At 38.5% G+C, this 20921-nt stretch overlaps 1 pseudogene; it reads right to left on the bottom strand.

Moving 5' to 3' along the window:
- The window catches only part of LOC127159792 (NACHT, LRR and PYD domains-containing protein 12-like), a 43318-nt pseudogene extending 23412 nt beyond the window's left edge, over positions 1 to 19906 (bottom strand).
- Positions 19907 to 20921: the final 1015 nt, after the last annotated feature.

Here is a 20921-nt window from a genome sequence, read left to right as displayed (position 1 = left end):
CATCCAATCACACACTGTATGTAAGCCTTGGACTTCCCCTTGTGTTTTCTAGTTTAGCCTTGTTCCTGTTTCTAGTCATTCAAGTCTTGTATTTACGCATTGTTATATCGTTTAGTCTGTCTCGCTGCCTGCCCTTTGGAATTCTCCTCTGTCTATTCAGATTACCCTTTTTGCCTATCCCTTTGAATTGCGTTCGCCATGGATCGACCCTCGCCTGCGTTACGGACTACTCTTTTGTCTTTCCCTCACATACCTGTTTGCCATTGTCTGACCCAGCCTGTTATATGACCATGTCTTTGTCGATGTCCCTCAATAAAAGCTTGCATTTAGATCCGCCCACTTCATGCATCTCTCACTCCGTAACACTTTTCATAAAATTGAAAAGGAGTGCTTTATACTTTTACTGGAGTAATATTTCATTAGGGTATCTGTACTTTTACTTGATTTGATTTGTATACTTTATCCACCTCTACCATGAAGACCTTGCAAAGCACACACTGAAGACTGTCACTAGAGGAGAACAAAATGTTGAAGAACAAGAGATTAAGGTAAATTTATGTTGTCTTGTTGACACTGCAAATGCATTTTGAATGCGACAGAGAAGTCATCCATGCTAGTCACACATTACATACTCAACACTCCACCACCCTAACACACACACACACACACACACACACACACACACGTTTGTTTTTGTGAATAGTGGGGACTTTCCATAGACTATAGTTTTTATACTGACAAAACAATATTGTCTATCCCCTAACCCAACCCTAACCCTAAACCTACTCCTTACAGAAAACATGTTTACATCGTTACATATTTTTAGATAAGCATCAATTACTATTTTTAATACTTTTTTAACATTGTGGGGACTGCAGACCAAAAATTTCAGGTTTTACTATCCTTGTGGGGACATTTGGTCCCCACAATGTAGCAAAAACAAGTTCACACACACACACAAAAGCATACAACAGCACAAACATTAAAAAACATTTTGATGCTCAGTAATATTTGTTACAGAATGTTTACTGCACTTCAGTAATAGGGCATCCTGTTACCATTTAAAATGCCCTGTCAATCATCTTGTCACCTTTAACATTTCATTTCATTTTCTACTGTATTTGAGAGAAACAAAGAAGCGCACTGATGTGTCAGTCAAGTCAAGTCATGTTTGTATAATAATGGAATTAAAAATTAAAGGCCAAATGTATCTTTATAATAATTCACAGTGTTGTTGCAGATGAAATATAATGTGGATAACATTAAATAATTGTTTTTCCCTCAGGTAAGCTATGAACTGTTAATCACTCAAACCCCTTTCTCTACTTGTCCATCTATCTCACACATCTGCTATGTTTGTAGTTTTCCTTGAGTCCTCATTATTTCAAAGGTTGTGGGCAATATTAGCTGTTATTGTGTGCACTTCAATTTTAACCGGAAACAGTAAGCCATCCATAGTAAACCAGTGGGATACTTGACATACTACTTCAGACATTACCACTCCTGGAAGCTCCAGGAGTCTCCCGCATATTCATAGTGGCTACCTGATGCCTGCAAATTAGATACAATATCCCGAAAATCGTGGAGGCAAAGGAGAGAACGAGCAAGATGAAAGAGTGCCACTTCAGCAAGAGAGAGACACATGTGATATAGTAAGCATGTATAATGCAGTTTAGACAGTTTGCAAGAATGTTTAGCGTCCGTGATATGAAAATTATCACTGAAAGTTAAAGTAGATAAAGTGGGAAGTTGCAGTTTATGGTCAGTGATATCCTTGTCTTATTTGCAAAATATTTGAAATAATTTCAGTTTATTTTTTATTTATTTTTAGATTTTTTACTCGCTTCTTACTTTGCTTTTCATAGCAATATGAGGCTACACCGCATCGCCGGCACTTAAACTGACAGTAACCAAAAGAACCCACGGACATGTTATTGCTGACAGGATACCATATATGTGCTCAGAAATTTATAATAAATAAAAGTCGTCACTGAAATGAGCTTTTGCAGGGAGGGATGTCTGCTACTTTGGTATTTTCACAATGTTTATAAAATGTACCGCAACAGGTATGTTTTCTTTAAACACTCAAAAAAAAAAAAAACATATATCAAGTGTTCACTACAAAAACAAAACCAAACTATAACTTTTGTGAGATGTTTTTTTAAGTGTTATGTTTTTTAAATGTGCTATTAATATTTGAATTCGAGAGCTCTCCAGTTAAGTTCTTACTGTTAACAATTCCAGTTACAGAGCTTCATGAGTGTATTCTTACTAGTAAAAACTCATTCATTAGATGCCAAAAAGATTTGTGATTACACCCATTTTTCCTTTCCTGCCTGTGGTGCTGCACTTCAAAATAAAAGCCCTATTAGCATGAAATATATTGCATTCACATTGTGTCAGAACAACCGCAATACTGAGATGACAACTCAAATGTTTTGTTTTTGAAAAATAATATACAATCACTAAATTAAAGGTGTACTCACACAAGACGTTTTGAACTGTGCCTAAGCGTGTTTGTTTGACAAGAGTAAGCGTTCCGTGCCATGCTCGGGCGCGGTTTGTTTAGCCGTCCCGGGCCCAGTTGAAAGAGCAGGGCCAGAGCTCCGTTGTAGACGGAGCACAGAACAGTGCGTTTGTGTGTGGTACCGTCATCATTGCGAATGCAAACATATTTTATTACTACTACTACACTACACTTTTCAGTTAATTTAATTCAATCAAATATATAATACAAATATGTTTAGTTTTATAATGGGTCTGGTTCTCACCTTATTGCAGAACAGGAATTGTATTTTGCGAGTAAAGCTGCAAATTCTTTCATTAACGCCAGCTGTCTCTGTAATAATTCTCTGATATATACAAGTGAAAATCAATGCACATCATAAATTATAAATGAATTATTATTGATTATTAGGAAGAATATTAGCAAAAAGTAGTTCCCTTTCAAACGGTCTCTCTCATTGTGTCGAAGATGCGTATGGGGAAAAGTCCTGTTTTACTCCAAATGGAAGCCTGATTTGTTTATGTTTGTGTAGCTGCACAAACCAATAGCGCTTCAGCCAGAAAGGGAAAGGCGGTTTGCAGCACCATTCATCAGATCATTCTCCTTGACAAGGAATTTTTGGAATGTGTTCTTTTGTTGTTATTCTGTCTCTCACTGTTCAAATAAACCTAATATTAAAATTATAGACTGATCATTTCTTTGTCAGTGGCAAAACGTACAAAATCAGCAGGGGAGCAAATAATTTTTTCCCCCACTGTAATGCTGTTTTTGGAGTTGTTTAATCATTATCTGTAGAGATAATAATCCTGTAAAATAATCCTGTTTTCTTTTTGAAATAAGATTAAATTAAACACACTTAATTTTGAATTGAACTTGAAAAAAAAAAAAGAAAAAAGTTTTTACTTTAGACATTTTGGCTGGAAACAAAAAATCTAAGTAAGAAAAGCATTTTTTTGCAGATAATTTCACCAGACCAAACAGGAATTATTAAAAAATAGACACTCTTTTTATAATAGGTGCCTTCTGAATATTCTGTGCTCTTCATCTTTGAATGTATCTCCAGAATTAGTCATCGCCATGGATGCTGAGAAGGCATTTGATAGAGTCGAGTGGAGCTATTTGTTTTACACACTAAAGAAATGGTTTTCCTGATTAATTTATAGCTTGGATTAGGCTTTTATGCACATTGTGCTTTTATATGCCACTGTGTGCAAACAAATAATATTATTTCCCTCTTGGTTGTGGGACTAAACAGGGCTGCCCACTCTGCTATTTGCAATAGCCATTGAGCTTCTGGCAATTGCTTTAACACTAGAACCGCCAGAGGTCGCTGTATACCTAAAACCGCCATGCGGGTAAAGAAGTGTCTAGTGTCATAAAAAAAAGATTGTCTAGTCATCAACTTATATTTTTGCCCTGTTGTTTTATGTTTATAGATTTTTATGCAGGCTACAGTCCGTTTTCATAACAGTCAATTTAACATAAACAAGGCTGCGCTGACAAAAGGAATTAAAAGGAAGTAACTACATAATTGTGTGGTGTAATATTAGAATTCGTTGTCATTATTCAATAAATTAAGACAATTCATGTTATTTAAATTACGAAAATACCCCATAGACAACAATGTGTAATAATAACTCGCGCACACTGCATATGATGATGCGATGTCAAACTCAAGTGCAGAGCTTCACCTAATCAATGATCAATTTGTTTACTTATATCATTTATAATCTGAAAAATAGAACAACACAAAGAAACTTAGGGTAATCCAAAAAAAAAAAAAAAAAAAAAAAAAAAAAGGTTGTATTCATTACATAGATCGTTTTTTTTTCAGGAAACGGACAGACTAGAATAAATAGCAACACAGTAGAGGGTAATAAACAATAGAAATTACAAAACAAAAATTAAATAAATAATCCAAAGTTTTAACAATATGTGTAACGTTAGGGTAAAATATCTAAATATGAGATCGCTGTCAGATGAGCCGTCAAATGCTGATGCGACCCAGGACGCATAACAGACTCTCCAATAATCATGGTATTTAGTGCTTCTAATACCTCTTCAGCATCAATAAACTGCCTTCTTTTACTCATACTGACTTTATTTATGAAACTGATAACCACTAATTTAGTGAGTAAAAGGCGCTACCTAGCAATGTACAATGTAAAACATAACCGGCAAGATTATGACGAAAATACATGCATTATATATTGGATAAATTTGACCCACGATGGCGCTTTTAGGTATAAATGCTCAGTTTTTCGATCTGGTATTATCTAAACACTTTTTAACACCAGGGGATTTTAAATTACACAATTTTAGTAAAAGTCAATGACTGGGAGAGTTGAGTGTTTTACTGAAAATCTGTTATGTACATTTAAATAACAGGTACGGGTAAAATTGACCCCGTGGCGGTTCTAGTGTTAAGATCCAGTGCGATGGCTGGCATTCAAAGGGGAGCAGTTCTATATGCAGATGATCCTTTGATATATGTGCCTGCCCCTGGTGCCTCCATTCCCTTGGTGCTGAATCTATTAGCAGATTTTGGTCTAATTTCAGGCTATAAGCTAAATTTGAATAAAAGTAAAATGATGCCTTGCATTATTCATCAGCATTTCTGCCTCTCAAATATTCTTTACAGAGTTTTAGATATTTGGGCAAAAATGTGACAAAACACTTTACAGACTTATTTAACCACAACTTCGTCCCAGATTTTAATCACTAATTGGTAGGTTTAACTGTATTAAGGTGAACGTAATTCCTAGATTTTTATACTTATTTCAGTGTATTCCTATTTTTATTCCAAAGTCTTTTTTGTCACCCTTGATAGCTCTATTTCTAATTTTCTCTGGGGTGCGCTCTCTGCCATTTTGATTTTATCATGTTCATTTTGGCTACTTTTTGTTTTTGGAAGACGCGCTGAGAGTAATAACCCAGGATTTACCTCAGAAGAAGAACTCTCTTGCATATGGCCATTTTATAGCAAAAACTGTAGTCTACCACATCCATTTCTATCCATTTCTCAAATGTATTGTGAATAATTGTTCTGTATGTGTTTTATGGTCTTATTTCAGCGACTTTTTAGTTTTTCACTAACCACACATAAACATTGTCTTCTCAAAATACACAACATCCCATATACAATGACACCAAAGAAATATTCTAATCATTCAGATGACAGAGCAATGCACTGAACAAGTAGAAGTATAGGAACATATGCTGTTTACACAAGCCTCATTTATTATAATGCATTTATGAGGACATCCTCAGACCTCAGCATTAGTTCTCAGACTGGTCATGAGATTTATTCTAAATGTATGTAAACTGAAAACACTTTTAACTTCACTTTTATTCTCAACTGTAAGCACCACAGACACTGACCAGCACACACAAATTACGGACAAATTTTCCCCCCATTATTTGACATTCTTCATTCTGCTCTGCTGAATGTCTCTGTTATAATTGTAACCCTTCTTCCCTGAAGGAAGGAACGGAGATGTTACATCATGGCTGACGTCTATGGGGTCTCCCTTGGAAGCCCAATCACCACCAATCTTAGAAGAAAAAGCCAATGAAATTTGGCGAGTGGCAACCACTCATTCAGGTTTTTGCTGAGGAGCCGAGAACCACCCGGCATCTCCAGCATAGTTCAGGATTGTGGCATGAGGAACGTAACATCTCCGTTCCCTCCTTCAGGGAACGAGGGTTACAGCTGTAACCAAAACGTTCCCCTTCAGTCGTACTGTACAATGTTACGTCATGACTAACGTCTATTGGGTCCCTCTGGAAAACGCCACAAGCCTGAACTACGTTACATAATTGAGGACAAATACTGACAGGCAAGCATGCCAGAACAAATTGACTCAATACGTAACCTGCCCAACGTCCTGAGAGCCAGCTAAAAGGGGGCCCACCAGTGATGCCAGAGACTGAAGCAGACCGTTGGGGGTGGAGCACAATGACAAAATGTGCATCATGTGGACAATTCTTTTTCTTTATCCTTTTTTTTTTTGGTAAGGGAACACAATAGAAAAAACGTGGAAAGAGCTGCTCGGAGCGTCTGAAGCTCCGGGTGCGGTCCACGTAGATGCGAAGTGCAGGGACGGGACACACCAACGCTAAGGCTGGGTCTGCCTCCTCCGGCTGTCGTGAGGAGCATGAGTTCCATGAACCAGATCCGGGTGGGCCAATAAGGCGCAGCCAACAAGACCTGCTCCCCACTCTCCCTGATCTTGCACAAGGTCTGTGCAAGGAGGCTCACTGGGGGAAAGGCATACTTGATTAGTCCCCGGAGCCAGCTGTGTGCCAGTGTGTCCATGCCGAGGGGAGCCTCTGTCAGGGAGTAAAACAGCTGACAGTGGGAGGATTCTGGAGAAGCGAACAGGTCTACCTGAGCTTCTCCGAATCGACTCCAAATGAGCTGGATCACCTGAGGATGGAGTCTCCATTCTCCAGGCAGAGTGAGCTGTCGTGAGAGTGCGTCGGCTGCACGGTTCAGCTCCCCTGAAATATGAACGGCACATAGCGATTTGAGCCACATCTGACTCCAAAGGAGAAGATGCCGGGCGAGTTGCGACGTGCAACGGGAGCGCAAACCACCTTGGTGATTAATGTAAGCAACCGTCGCCATGTTGTCCATCCAGATTAGCACGTTTCCGCTGCAAGACCGGATGAAACCGGTGATATAGGCTCTTCGAGGCTCTGTCCAGGAGCCCGAAGCTGCTTGCCCGTTGCATACAGCACCCCAGCCTGTCCTGGAGGCATCTGTGTTGACAATCACGTGCCTCGAGACCTGGCCTAAGGGCACTCCTGCCCAAAGGAACGCAAGGTCTGTCCACGGGCTGAAAAGGCGGTGACATTTCGGGGGTAACACCGACCCGGAACGTGCCATTCTGTGAAAGGACTGATTCAAAACTCGAAGATCCAGGATAGGTTGTAACCCACCACTCTTCTTCGGTACGATGAAACAGGGACTGTAGAATCCCGATTCCATCTCGGCTGGAGGGACAGGCTCTATTGCGTCCTTCGCCAGGAGAACCACAATCTCAGCACGCAGGACAGAGGCATCTGTGTCCAAGGGGACAGATGTGAACAAGACGCCCCTGAACCTGGGCGGGCATCTCGCAAACTAGATTGCGTAGCCGAGTAGAACCATCCGGGTGACATACTGGCAGTGGGGCAGCCGGGGAAAGGAGGGTGATTCAACATGGAAGGCGCAGTGTCCCAGAGAAGAGTCGAGCTGCGAGGAGCAGCACTTACCTTCCGATCTCAATCCCGTGGAGGTGGCGAATGTATACTCCGAGTCCGAGTCTGAGGAAGCCCAGCATCACTCAGGACTCGAACCCAGGTAGAGAGACCCAGAGATAGAGAAAATTGCTCTTTTTGTGAATGGGTGGGCAGGGAAAGTACAAACCCCTGCAGATGTGCTGGTCCCCTGCAGAGCAATCTCTCCCATCTCCGGGATCTCAGGGTCGCTTTGCAGTCTTGCGGGTGTTCTTGGGTGCTGACGCCTGAGGAGCAGGCTGCGCCGCTTTCCCACGGCAAGCTCGATGCCCTCGCTGAGGACCTGAAGACTCCTTAGGTGGTGGCGGGGGCGGAGCAGGTGTAGAGGCAACAGGGAGGCGCCCTCTGTGACGAGCAGATGAAGGCCTGGACGCCGCTGGCTTGTTGGACGCTGGGGCAGGATGTGCTTAATAGCTTCCGTCTGCTTCTGGACCGCCGAGAACTGCAGTTCAAAGTCCTCGACAGTGACGCTGAAGAGGCTGACCTGGGAGATGGGCGTGTCAAGAAAGCTAACTTCGTTGACGTCGGTCATCTGCGCCAGGTTCAGCCAGAGATGGCGCTCCTGGACTACCATGGTAGACATCACCTGACTAAGGGACCGCGCCATGACCTTGGTCACCCGGAGGACGAAGTCGGTCACAGCAGCTCCTGCATTAACCCTCTGTCAGGCCTACCCTCGTGCAGCTGTTTCAATGCCTGGGCCTGAAGCGAGAGCCAACGAAAGCTTACAGCAGGGGTGCTCAACCCTGGTCCTGGAGATCGACCTTCCAGCAGAGTTCAGCTCCAACCCTGACCAAAGACACCTGAACCAGCTAATTAGGATCTGAAGGAGCACTTGATAACTATAGACAGGTGTGTTTGATTAGGGTTGGAAGTAAACTCTGCAGGAAGATCGATCTCCAGGAGCAGGGTTGGGCACCCCTGGCTTACAGGCTTTGGACAGGAGGCGCAGACGATTCCTCCAGGTGGCAGCATTTTGCGGGCATAAATGAACTGCAACTGCACGCTCCACTTGGGGGATGTCAACGTACCTCCTGGCTGCCCCGTCATCGAGGGTAGTGAGAAGGGAAGAGCCCGGACGTGTACGGGCGCTGAAAGGTACTTTCTACGCCCTAGTGAGCTCTTCATGGACATGTGCTCACAATAAGGGGATGTACCATCCACAATCACTGTCTCAGCGTGCTGATGGCCCAGGCATGTGAGGCAGCGATTGTGTCCGTCACTAGGAGTCAGAAAGCTACCGCATCCAGAAGTACACGGTCGGAAAGACATATCGAATGATAGGCTCTCGACGACCATGTAAGCTGAGAAAATTTGCTCTTTTAGCTGGTTGCCCAGGGAAGGACCGTGGCACTCGAAGGCAGTACTCCGCTGGAGGTGCAAGGGAAGCACAAGGATGATTTCAACCGCAGCCGAAGAGCTTCTACAGCAAAGGATTCTTCTTTTTTTCTTTCTTTTAGTTTGTGCATTCGGGATCATTGTGATCGACTCCGAAAAAAAATCTGAATGAGTGGTTGCACAAATTCCACTCTGCAAATTTCATTGGCTTTTTCTTCTAAGATCAGAGGTGATTGGGCTCCCAAGGAAGACCCCACAAACATCAGTCATGATGTAACATCGTAGAGTACGACTGAAGGGAAACTTCATTACACCCAGACCAGTTTGTTGTTTGAATGACAACATGTTTAAAAAATGTTATTTTTGGAGCTTCAGGCAGGGTATTACAGTTTTCAGAAACAGCAAACAGTAAATTAATATTAGCAACATCCAGTAACATAAACTACACAACTTTTTATAGTTATTTGCAGCATATTAGGTAAACAATTAAGAGTGAATATGTACATATTTTAAAAATAAAAATATTATTTGCAAATAGTTAAAATGTATTACATTATAGTTGCAATAGAGCTTTTATTAACCCTTTGACGTGTACAGTCACACCGGTGTGATCATTCTTGGCTGGTCCCTGAAGTGTACGATCACACCCGTGATCTTCCAAATACATTTACTTTCGCATATTTCAGAATTGGAATATCATAAATTTCAGAATCTATTGAGCATGTTTGTGAATATTAATAATAAAAAAGAAAAACAAATTAAAATCGATCCTTGCGTCTTACAGCTCTATTGTGGCTGCGTTGTGTCACGTGACAATCATGATGCATCGCCATGGAAACAATAAGGCGATATGTTCTAAAATAATGGTCGCCTAAAAAAACTCAACCGGGGGCTCAGCTAGAATACTTTAAACTCACGTGTGATAGGGTTAATTTTATAAAGTATATAAAATTTTTTTATGATTTATAATATTTTAGAAATCCAAGAAAAACCTTAAAGCTGCTTGATGTTTCAACAGATTTATAAACATTTCCCATTACAAATTTGGGAAGATTTTTGGTGTATTTTTATTTTTAAAATCCACGTTATAAGTGACCCAAACTCACATCGCTAGCAGAGATGAGTTCCTGTGAGCAGCATTTACAGCAAACTGTGTCAATCTGACACATGAGTTTCTTGTGTGTATACAGTATCACACTTCACTCTTACATTGTATATGTATACAATTATGCATTTCTATAATTACATCACAACCTTCACAGTTTGATAATCGCACTAAGCCATATGACATTGTGGCTTAGTGGCTCACAATCATGCATTGTTAGAATTTATAAAAAACTACTGGCCATCTGGCAAATAACACCCTTTTCATATACTCTCCAAAGGTGTCCTGCACACAGCCGCTAGATAAGACTACTAGCTTGTTTAGAAGCTATTTTTTGAAAATGCAACAGTTTTGTAGTTTGCTTAGAAATTATTTTGACATTTTAATCTCAATACAATGCAAATCTACAGACATTTGTATAAGGAAATAACTGAAAATGTTTTTTGTCTCTTGTTCTGGTATTTCATTGAGAGCAGATTTGTTGACAATATTTATTATGGTAGCATTTTGTTAATTATTTTAGGGAAAACCATTTACCTCAGCATCTCCAGTTGACAGTTTGGACTCTTCAGTCCTTCAGAAAGAAGCATCACTCCAGAATCCTGCAAGTCATTGTTACTCAGGTCCAGTTCTCTCAGCACAGAGTTTGAGAATTGTAAAACTGCAGATAAACTCCCACAAGACTGAGCAGTAAGATTGCATATGGAAAATCTGAACAAGAAAAGCACATTAATTGCATTCAGAATAAATCCTAGCTGTTTTTTTAGTAATTAACTTGGAGCAAAAAATAAATAAATAAAAAATAAATAAATTAAGTGTTTGAAACTCAAACCTCAATATCCCCAGCTGACAGTTTGGATTCTTCAGTCCATCCGCAAGAAGCTTCACTCCTGAATCCTGCAGGTCATTGTTACTCAGGTCTAGCTCTCTCAGGACAGAATCTGAGGACTGTAGAGCTGAAGACAAACTTTCACAGGATTGAGTAGTGAGATTACACCCACACAGCCTGTGAAGAGAACAAAACAATTAGCCATATTAATGTGAATTTATCAGATAGTTATATATATTATATATCAGGGTTGGGGCCATTCATGAATTGAATTGAGAATGAATGGTAAATTCCAATTCACTTCCTGGAATGGAATTGGAATTGGAATTGCATGCAGCTAACAGGAAATGGAATTGGAATTGAATTGGAATGTCAGGAATTGAAATCAAATAAATTCCACTAAATTCCACTTGCGATATTTAGGCCTGAGAGATGCAATCTTAGCGATGCCAAATTTCAGGAATGATGATAATTCGATGCAATAAAAAGTGAATGAAATACATGAATGAACATGACTCATTTTTTTGTGAGTTGAGACATATATTATGTGGTAATCATATATTGAATGTATAGTACATCCAGAAACTTCACCACTGTCATTCAATTATTAATTCATAATGTACAGTTCTCATTTTTATTTACTTGCATTTGATTAACTCTATTTCATACATTACTTGGTATTTGTAAAGCATCATAAATAAAGTTCAAATGTATGTCTCTAAATACAATCACAAATAAATGCTCAGAAACAGCAATAAATGGAATTCAGTGGAATTTCCCTGAATTGAATTCCACTTCCTGTAATTCCAATTCAATTCCAACTCTGTTACCTGTAATTGTTGTTGAATTCCAATTCCATTTCCTTCTTTGAATTGGAATTGTTGAGTTCATTCCTGAATTGACCCCAACTCTGTTTTATATATACATATATATATATATATATATATATATATATATATATATATATATCTGCTGTGCATTTTTTCTTCTAAATACAGTGTAATTAGACTTGTATAATAAGTATAACATTTTATAATAAGTATACAATACAATAACAAAGCACTTTAAATCATTTAAAATCTATTATAGTTCATTAAGAGTGTCAGGACCTGTCACAATATCTCCAAGGCCTCAACAACTGAGGGTTACTTTTATAACAAATTGTTCATGAATCAAACTGATCCAGTTTAACTCACTGAATCTTTCCTACTGAAATGAGATAAGAACAAAGAGCAATATGATCTTTGTAGCAAAATTGTAAGTGAAAATAAAGCTATTGTAATAATTTCAAAAGTATTAACATGAAGCAGTTCTGTGAAACATACTGTTAAGGAAATTTAGGTATTATATCATTCTCATAACTGGAAAACTGAATTACAAAATTCCAGGTTTTCCAGGATGCTTGGGAACCCTGAATGTTTTCTCATCAGGTTCTCATTAGTAGGCATTGCCTGTCTGCATTGTGATCTTAGAGAAGATGCCACTGATAAAATCATACTGCAATACAGACAGGGGAAATATCACTTGAAACACTTATTTATCCACATATCTGAACATAGTGATTCAGTGAATGTACATATCAAACCTCAGTATGTTCAGTTGACAGTGCGGATTTTTCAGTCCATCCGAAAGCAGCTTCACTCCTGAATCCTGCAGGTCATTGTTACTCAGGTCCAGCTCAGTCAGGTGGGAGTTTGACGATTGTAGAGCAGAAGACACAGTTTCACAGCATGTTTCATCAAAACCACAGCTGTCAAATCTGCCAAAACAGAATGTTTAGAATGTTTAGATTTTCTGATGTTCAATTTTTTCCTTCAACAGTGTATTGTACTCTTCATAAGCACAAGAAAATATTTCACATTTATTTTGACATTTAATTGTTTAGTGATATAGAACAAAATATCAGCCAGTGAAATTACTAACAGAGCTTTTTTGCAGCATCTCACAGCTGGGAGGAGTCTCTTGTAGATTGAAGGTGATGTGAACCTCTTTGGGTTGAACTCATCCAGCACCTTATCTGAAATCAGCAGTACGTAGGTCAGCACTGTGCACATTGAACTTGAGAGTTTTCTTCCTGGATGTTCACCTGAACTCAGGTAACTCTGGATTTCCTCATATAATGAATGATCCTTGAGCTCAAGTAAGCAGTAAAATAGGTTGACTAAAGTTTCATCTGTGATATTCCTGTTTTGTACTCGTTTAATGTATTCAACTGTTAGTGTGATGCTCTCTGTGGTGTCTTCAGTTTGTGTGAGCAGGCCTTTAAGCATATATTGACTAGATTTCAGTGAAATGCCCATCAGAAACCGCAGGAACAGGTCTAGATTTCCTCTCTGACTCTTCTTCCTCTCTGGCTTTATTAACAGCTGTCTGTAGTAACTCCTGCAATGTGATATTTTCTTCTGGTTTATCAAGGAAATAGCAAAGCTCCTGCATGTTCTTGTTCAGGTAGCAGAGGAACACATGCACTGCAGCAAGAAACTCTTGAACACTCAGATGCACAAAGCAGAAGACCTTTGTCTCATGAAGTCCATCTTCCATCTTAAAGATCTCAGCGATCATTCCTGTGAACTCAGTGTCTTTACTTACATCAATATCACATTCTTCCAGATGTTCCTCATAGAACACAATGTTTTCCTGCATCAGCTGTTTAAATGCTAGCTTGGCTAGCTTCAAAATCATTGTTTTATTTAAATGTAAAAGCTTTGTGCGTTGTCTTTCAGCTTTCTCATCATACTTCTGGCTCTTCATGTTCATCTGTATCAGCAGAAAGTGAATGTACATTTCGGTGAGTGTTGTGCTGATGTTCTCTGGATTGTTCTTAATGAGGATATTTTTAAGTACTGTGGCCGTGATCCAGCAGAACACAGGAATGTGGCACATGATGTAGAGACTACGAGATGTTTTAATGTGTGAGATGATTCTGGAGGCCTGAGTCTCATCTGTGATTCTCTTTCTGAAGTACTGCTCCTTCTGTTGGTCAGTAAATCCTCGCACCTCTGTGAATAACCCTACATACTGAGGATGGATCTGATTGGCTGCTGCTGGTCGTGAGGTCACCCAGACAAGAGCTGATGAAAGCAGAGTCCCTTTAATCAGACTTGTAAACAGCACATCTACAGACGACCTTTCCTCAACACTGTTCAATATTCCGCTTTCAAAATTCAAAGGCAGTCGACTCTCGTCAAGTCCATCAAATATAAATGCAAGTTTAGATTCTGTATATAACTTTGATTTCTCCAGGCCTATTAATTCATTATAAAATACCTGTAGGAACTCATGAAGATTGACCTTTCTGTCTTTAATGCTGTTAATATCTCGGAATGGAAGCAGGAACACACAGTGTATATCTTGATTGGCGTTTCCTTCTGCCCAGTCCAGGATGAACTTATGAACAGAGACAGTTTTTCCAATTCCAGCGATGCCCTTAGTTAGCACAATCTTTTTCTTATTTTTTCTCCTTAATAATGTAAATATATCATTGCAGTTTATGGGTCTGTCCTGTAATTTCTGAGTCTTCAGAGCATCATCAATCTGTTGAATTTCATGTTCCTTATTGACATCTTTCATATCTCCCTCTGTGATGAACAGTTCTGTGTAAACATCCTTGAGATGTACTTCATTTTCTTTTTTGCACTCAAAAATATGTTCCGCTTTCTCCTTCATTTTTGATTTGTGAGTTTCCAAGAATTTTTGTAGCTTCAAAATTTCTGTAATCATAAAAAAAAAAATTGACAGTGATGAAAAAGTTACTGGTGCAGGCAAACCGATTATAATTATTGGGATTCAAAGGCAAACCAACATGCCAAAGTAGCTTACTGTAATGAAGAATGCTGCCTTCACGTGTATTGGACTGTTAGAAAAAAAGCTATTTTACACAGGTAAACCTCTTCTCACCTTCTCTTTGCTTTTATATTTTCTGACTTTCCTTTAGCACTTTTAAGAACTGAGATGCAACAGAAGCAACAAGTCTTTATTACTTAAGTTCTTCTGCACTGAAAGACTTTTTTTCACATTTTAAAATCAGCTAAATATTTGGTGTAATTTAACACTGCTCCAAACTCAGAGTGTGAAAAAAAGTTTTTTTATTTTTTTTGCAGTTTATAAAAACAAGTCAACATTTTATATAACATTATATAAGATTCTCAAGTAAATTAATACTATTAATGCTTATTTGATATATTTTTAATAAACCTACTAAGATAAAAATATAATATTTGATTAATCTTATATTCTTGCACAGTCAGGCTTCCCACTCTTTTTCGATGATCATTTCCAGGACTTTTCTAGAATATTTCCAGGACATTTTTATTTCACTTATGGCGGGAATAAAAATCAAGGAGAACACCCTAAAGTAATACTACTCTCTCAAGAAGTGTTTGAAAATATACAGTTTATGGCCATGCCTTAACTATAAATATTAAATATTATAATAATTTAAATATTAAATATTCATTGTAAATAAGACACATAAAAGTGCATTTACCAGTAATAAATTAACTTGTGTATCAGACTCCCATTTCTGCCTTTAAAGCAATGTCAGGCAAAAGTTAAACAAAAACAAACAAAAAACATTTTGTTGTTCATTTTAAGGAATTTGCATGCATTGGTATTGTTAAAAGTTTGCTTGATCATAGATCAGCATATAGTAAATGAGGCAAGGGGGGTAGAGTTACATTTGAGCTGTTTTAAGGCAAAAGCAAATTCTGTAGAAAAAACATTTAAACGTAATTTTGATGATCAAAGATCAGTTTTAAGGGATACAAATTTTGAGTACAGGGGACTTGAAATGTAAAGCGCACTAATTTTTATTAAATATATGCAGGGTATAGGTCAGCACGAACGTCTTTCATTCGCACACATGCAGAGGGATTCGCCAAATGAGGTGCTGGATCCAGCTTGTTCTGCCACAAATTAAGCCCTGACTATTGTTGCAATTTTTGCCTCTGCTCTGTTCTATATGTTGTTCATTTACCTTGTTTTTCTCTGTCTTTCTCTGCTGTCTCAGAGGATTTCTGGTGATCTGTGAGAAGAAAGAAAATATGCATGAGATAGCATTAAAATGATGCTAAATCATGTGAGTCCTATTTATAATTACTGAGATTATAATATTACCAGTTTTTACTCAGATGTTAGTATTAGTAGCATGTCTTGCCATAGTAATGTAAATGTACCATTTCCTGCAGAATTTGAGCCATAAATGTGTACTGATCCTGTTATGGTGTTTCCAGTCAATATAGGAGCATTTACACTTGCACCTCTTTCAGCATTTATATCAACACTGACTCCAGTCTGAGCATTTCTTATCTGGATTGGAGCATAGTGTACTGTAAGAGATAGATTATTAGACAGATTAATAGATGCATTACAACATATATAATAGTTATATTAATTATTTTACTAAGGGGTCAGGGGTGAGTATCCATACACACTTTAAAGCACTTGAAATAATAATACAAAGCATAGACACATTTCTATTCTTCTGATTCTCTTGGTGACATGTTCGATTAATCCTTTAACTAGAATCCACAAAACAAGGTGCCACCTTTGATTTAAACAATATGGCTTTATCTTGAAACAAAACTTCAGTGCTACTTGTGGAAAAATAAATAGATAAATAAAATGATTGTCCAATATTGTTACACAACAGATTCCCATGGGTGCTTCCACACAGAACGCGAACATCCACGCACTGAAAAAGCGAATGTTTTTTTTTCCACCAGTCTGACAAATCTTTTCAGTTTCACAAAGCGAAAACACGGCCATCCAATAAGATTTGAGCATTACATCACATGGCCACAGCAACTGCTGTTGCACAAAAGGATAGAGTGGTGGCGCTGTTTTGAAAACCAGTGTAAACAAACACTGTAGAACAGGTGTTCTCAATCCTGGTCCTGGGGGTTCACTGCTCTGCATATTTTGCATGTCTCCGTTATTTAACACATCTGATTGAGATCATCAACTAATTAGGAGAGTATCTGAGAACAGATGGCAGGGTTCCCACACTTCTTGAAAGTACTTGAATATCAGACACATGGATTCAAGGCCTGGAAAGTACTTGAAAACAAATATAGGTCCTTGAAAATGCTTTAAATAAATTTGAAAAATTTTGTTTAGTAGAATGGTGTCATTTCAAAAATGTTCCTATATGCGCAGTGAAAGACTAAATGAAACAGCGTTAATGATTGGGGTGGAGATGGGGTAGCCCGAGAAAAAAATCTTAACATGCGAGCTGATGCGCACATTGCGTAGCCCTGCATGAACCTATAACCTATAACCAGCTGTCTGTGGATGAGCTGCATTGATTATAATGGAAGATTGCGATGAAGAAAGGAGATAGACAGATTTATTGATTAAGGGAGTTTGCAAATGATATTGATTTAATACAACAGTTCACTAAACAAGAAGTTAATATTAAGTGACTTGCATTGTCTGAACACTATTGCCTGATATTGCTCTATTTCGTCAACAAAAATTGTTTCAAATAAAGTAACAGCTGAGTTGCTGCGCATCTCCATTCAAACACAGTGTTGTTTTGTTTATGCATGAATGGTTTTTTTTTAAACAAATCTGATTCAATTACCTATTCATTAAAACAGTCACTTGCTTCATTCCTGAATGAATCAGTCGTTCAAACTAAATTCAGTGGTAAAATCAGTGACTTGCCGCCACCTACTGGCAGTTTTACTTTCATTTTAAAGCATCTTTTTTTAAATTTGAATACTATTTAATTTGATTGGTAACTTATTCTTATTGTACTTGTTTTTATTCTGTTGTTTTAATTAGAAATTTAAAAAAACGTATAAATATATATTTTTTGAATTTGACAAAAGATGACATTTAATAAAGTTAGAAAAATGCCATTACAAAGGTAAAAACAAAATTTCCTGTAAATCACTTTAAGGAGTCAAATATTGTCTCGTAATGGGAAGACTAATATTTGATCAAAATTTGATTATTGATTAGAATGCTCCTGAAATTTTTGACTGTGCTCCTAATTTATTTTAGAATTAGGAGCACAAGTGCTATATTATATTATATTATATTATATTATATTATATTATATTATATTATATTATATTTATTATATATATTATGTTTTAAGCAAAATACATGGGTTTTGAGCAAATACATGAATAATTATATAAAGTTTTAAATGTGGCATGATGTAATTGTACTTCTGTTAATATTTTAAGATGTTTTCTTGTAAGCATTATAGATAGTTTGTGTTTAATCAGAAATACAACATTTTGGACAAAAAAAACAGAAAAATGCAGTTTTTATCAAAGCAGTGCATTTTCAAGGAAAATGCATTCAGATGTCACATTCTTTCACCTGTAAATAGTAAGGAAAGGAAAGGAAAGGAAAGAATGTGACGTGTGGCCACGTATGGTGACCCATACTTGGAATTTGTCCTCTGCATTTAACCCATCCAAGTGTACACAGACACACCCGGAGCAGTGGACAGCCATTTTGCTATCGCTGCAGCGCCCGGGGAGCAGTTGGGGGTTTGGTGTCTTGCTCAAGGGACTCACCTCAGTTGTGGTATTGAGGGTGGAGAGAGGGCTGGTTATTCGCTCCCTCCACCCTCAATCCCTGCCAGACCTGGGACTCCAAACCACAACCTTTTAGTTACAAGACGGACTCCCTAACCATTAGGCCATGGATGCAGTTTAATGAATAATTGAAATTACATTCAACAAACAGACACACACACACAAATACATGAATACACACATATTATCTCTCTCTCTCCACACACACACACATACATACATACGTTTGTATATACACACACAAACACAAAGATATACATTTATGTATGTATCGACGGGTTATCGGTCTATCTACGACACAACTAAAAATTTCAGTTTCTATAAAGGCATCTCCCTCACTGACTACTTCGTCCTGATCGGATTTAAAATGGTTAAAACATGACTGATCGGAGTTCATCAGCACCTCCAGATGTATACCTCTTCATTATTATGTGTGATATGATCTACATTTTCTCTGATCCTTCCATTGCCATAAAATCTCGTCAATCGCGGGGGAGCGTTGTCTCTTAATTGATGAGATATCTCGTCAATGGCAGGGAAAATAAAAGTTAAATAAAAGAAATAAATTCCATCATTCTGTAAAAATCTTTGTCAGTAAAGTATCTACACGCGTCTTTCCATTTCTGTATCCAAACTGATTTATTCAGGTTTCCAAAATATACAACAGAAGCAATCAAGAGACTTGTCTTGGTTACGTATGGTAACCTTTGTTACCTGATGGAGGGAATGGAGACATTGTGTTGAATATAAAGACACTAGGGGTTGCTCTTGGGAGCCCAAACATCTCTAACATTATTGAAAAAAAGGGCCAATAACAATTGGTGTGCAGCTTTTGCATAGCTGGTCATGCCCCGAACATCTGGGTATAAATAGCCCAGTGTAGCATCTGCTTGCTTGCTCTGTTGGTTACTACACGTAATTCTTTTAATAGTTCCCTTTGACATAGTTTCGAATGTAATGGCATTAGGGGTCCTTATACTAAACACTACAGCTGCCGAATTGCGTCACAAGTCCACAGGGGTGCAGATGCTAATAAGCCAACTTGTCACAAACAAATACATCTCTCCTCCTTGTAACCTTCCAACACCCAAGACCTTACTCTTCAACATACGGAGGAGCTGCCGAACTTCGCTAGGTGAAGTGCTAAAGTGATGGAAGGGTAGTCCATAGTTCATGAGAATGAGTCGAACTGGACTGAATGAGTGCATATACCACCTGTAACGGGGGGAGGCACTGTGAGCAAGCTCTACACCCTGCCAGTCTTCTGAGTCAAAGAACTGGCATTCCATCCGCAGGTTATAAAATCTGGCAAATGTCCTGGGGGTAGCCCAACCCACAGCTATACAGATATCTGCTAGATATCTGAAGCAGCCATGCCCCTGGTTGAGTGAGCCCTCACTCCCAGTGGTTAGGAGTTGGGAAACGCTGCTCTGTACTATCACTTGAGCACACCTTAACAACCTTAGTAGTTGGTTTACTTGTCTTAAAAACTGAACGATAAGTATGGAGCAGATAAATGATGATTTCAGGATGTACAGACACCTCGTAAAGGGGGCTCTGGCTTGCGTAATTGTATTTACCACTGCGGGTGAAAGCATTCAGCCCTCAAGCATTTTAGCGCTGACTAAGCACGATCCTCCAAGAGGCGTGTCTAGGTCCACACCGAGCAAAGAGATACTCTGCACAGGGTAGAGTTTGCGCTATTCCCAGTTGACCTAAAGTCCCAATCAGGCTACGTTGTCGAGGACCATTTCCCTGAGAGTGAGCTAGGATAAGCCAGTTTTCAAGGTAATTGAGAATGCAAATGCCCACTTCCTTGAGAGGGGGAAGGGCAGCTTGTGAAAGGCCTGACTCACACATAATCCATTACAGTGTACAAAACAAAATGGTAGCAGTTGCATTTGAATGAAACAATAGAGCTAGTCCACAATACCAAGATGACAGAATTAAGAAATTGTACACATAATATTGAATTGAGCTTTAATATTTTATTAGCTAACCAAATGGAAAAACTATCAAGTGTATAGGGCCGACTTAAGTTGCCCGGATGAGTCTGTGTTGTTAGCTTTTACCAGTTGTTATTGGGAAATAACATACCATGGAATGTCATGTCTGACCAATCAGAAAAAAACGGAGCCGTGTAATAATTTAATTTAAAGCACAGACACCACAAAGGTTTTGAAATTAAATGTTTGCATAGTTATGACAGGAAACACTGGCATCTAACAATGCCTTGGAAAAAATCAATTTAACCTTAAAAAAAATGTAAAATGAATAAACTCAAATAGGAAATAAAAACGTTAC

The sequence above is a fragment of the Labeo rohita genome, unplaced genomic scaffold, assembly GCF_022985175.1.
Source record: "Labeo rohita strain BAU-BD-2019 unplaced genomic scaffold, IGBB_LRoh.1.0 scaffold_251, whole genome shotgun sequence".
Classification (NCBI taxonomy): domain Eukaryota; kingdom Metazoa; phylum Chordata; class Actinopteri; order Cypriniformes; family Cyprinidae; genus Labeo; species Labeo rohita.
The sequence above is the reverse complement of the archived record's forward strand: the minus strand, read 5'-3'. Positions and strand labels throughout refer to the sequence as shown.